The sequence below is a fragment of the Ambystoma mexicanum genome, chromosome 4q (genome assembly GCF_040938575.1).
Source record: "Ambystoma mexicanum isolate Mex_15411 chromosome 4q, UKY_AmexF1_1, whole genome shotgun sequence".
NCBI classification, from domain to species: domain Eukaryota; kingdom Metazoa; phylum Chordata; class Amphibia; order Caudata; family Ambystomatidae; genus Ambystoma; species Ambystoma mexicanum.
The window spans coordinates 528763995-528766494 of NC_090928.1; the positions used below are offsets into that span (position 1 = coordinate 528763995).

At 40.0% G+C, this 2500-nt stretch overlaps 1 non-coding gene across 1 annotated transcript; it reads right to left on the reverse strand.

Moving 5' to 3' along the window:
- Positions 1-1413: 1413 nt before the first annotated feature.
- TRNAK-CUU (transfer RNA lysine (anticodon CUU)) lies at positions 1414-1486 on the reverse strand. Its single transcript has one exon. It is a non-coding gene; the product is annotated as a tRNA-Lys (tRNA).
- Positions 1487-2500: the final 1014 nt, after the last annotated feature.

Sequence of the window (2500 nt, forward strand, 5' to 3'; positions counted from 1 at the left end):
TTGTAAAGAGACTTTCAATTTCTATTTTTTTGGTCAAAAAGCACTAACATTTTAGTTGTTTTCGCCCAACGTGGGGCTCGAACCCACGACCCTGAGATTAAGAGTCTCATGCACTACCGACTGAGCAAGCCGGGCTCCTTTGGATGCCCATAGTTTTCTTCCCTATCCCTGCACTGCCGTTTTCCACAGATACAATGTATTTTTTTGGTCAAAAAGCACTACAATTTTAGTTGTTTTCGCCCAACGTGGGGCTCGAACCCACGACCCTGAGATTAAGAGTCTCATGCTCTACCGACTGAGCTAGCCAGGCTCCTTTGGATGCCTATAGTTTTCTTCCCTATCCCTGCACTGCCGTTTTCCACAGATAGGATGTATTTTTTTGGTCAAAAAGCACTACAATTTTAGTTGTTTTCGCGCAACGTGGGGCTCGAACCCACGACCCTGAGATTAAGAGTCTCATGCTCTACCGACTGAGCTAGCCGGGCTCTTTTGGATGCCTATAGTTTTCTTCCCTATCCCTGCACTGCCGTTTTCCACAGATAGGATGCTGTGTAATCATAGGCTCTGGTGGAGTTTGGAAAGAAAATACACATCAGCCAGAGGCAGAAATAGTCTAAGAAAGTATCAAACACAATTACCAGTCAATATCAGAACGCATTGAAGAATATCAGGAAATAGCCGATTAAACCTGTGTGGAAAAAAGTCTTATTTGTGTTTTCTCCACTTTATTTTATAGTAAGATGATACATACTTTTTCTTTTACAGTGAATACATTAAGGTGTGGTATTGCCCCATTACACATCATCCAGACATGCATTCATATATTGCATGTTAACAATCAAAATATTGCAAATATTGTAAAGAGACTTTCAATTTCTATTTTTTTGGTCAAAAAGCACTAAAATTTTAGTTGTTTTCGCGGAACGTGGGGATCGAACCCACGACCCTGAGATTAAGAGTCTCATGCTCTACCGACTGAGCTAGCCGGGCTCCTTTGGATGCCTATAGTTTTCTTCCCTATCCCTGCACTGCCGTTTTCCACAGATAGGATGCTGTGTAATCATAGGCTCTGGTGGAGTTTGGAAAGAAAATACACATCAGCCAGAGGCAGAAATAGTCTAAGAAAGTATCAAACACAATTACCAGTCAATATCTGAACGCATTGAAGAATATCAGGAAATAGCCGATTAAACCTGTGTGGAAAAAAGTCTTATTTGTGTTTTCTCCACTTTATTTTATAGTAAGATGATACATACTTTTTCTTTTACAGTGAATACATTAAGGTGTGGTATTGCCCCATTACACATCATCCAGACATGCATTCATATATTGCATGTTAACAATGAAAATATTGCAAAGAGACTTTCAATTTCTATTTTTTTGGTCAAAAAGCACTAAAATTTTAGTTGTTTTCGCCCAACGTGGGGCTCGAACCCACGACCCTGAGATTAAGAGTCTCATGCTCTACCGACTGAGCTAGCCGGGCTCCTTTGGATGCCTATAGTTTTCTTCCCTATCCCTGCCGTTTTCCACAGATAGGATGTATTTTTTTGGTCAAAAAGCACTACAATTTTAGTTGTTTTCGCCCAACGTGGGGCTTGAACCCACGACCCTGAGATTAAGAGTCTCATGCTCTACCGACTGAGCTAGCCGGGCTCCTTTGGATGCCTATAGTTTTCTTCCCTATCCCTGCACTGCCGTTTTCCACAGATAGGATGCTGTGTAATCATAGGCTCTGGTGGAGTTTGGAAAGAAAATACACATCAGCCAGAGGCAGAAATAGTCTAAGAAAGTATCAAACACAATTACCAGTCAATATCAGAACGCATTGAAGAATATCAGGAAATAGCGGATTAAACCTGTGTGGAAAAAAGTCTTATTTGTGTTTTCTCCACTTTATTTTATAGTAAGATGATGCATACTTTTTCTTTTACAGTGAATACATTAAGGTATGGTATTGCCCCATTACACATCATCCAGACATGCATTCATATATTGCATGTTAACAATGAAAATATTGCAAAGAGACTTTCAATTTCTATTTTTTTGGTCAAAAAGCACTAAAATTTTAGTTGGTTTCGCCCAACATGGGGCTCGAACCCACGACCCTGAGATTAAGAGTCTCATGCTCTACCGACTGAGCTAGCCTGGCTCCTTTGGATGCCTATAGTTTTCTTCCCTATCCCTGCACTGCCGCTTTCCACAGATAGGATGCTGTGTAATCATAGGCTCTGGTGGAGTTTGGAAAGAAAATACACATCAGCCAGAGGCAGAAATAGTCTAAGAAAGTATCAAACACAATTACCAGTCAATATCAGAACGCATTGAAGAATATCAGGAAATAGCCGATTAAACCTGTGTGGAAAAAAGTCTTATTTGTGTTTTCTCCACTTTATTTTATAGTAAGATGATACATACTTTTTCTTTTACAGTGAATAAATTAAGGTGTGGTATTGCCTCATTACACATCATCCAGACATGCATTCATATATTGCATGTT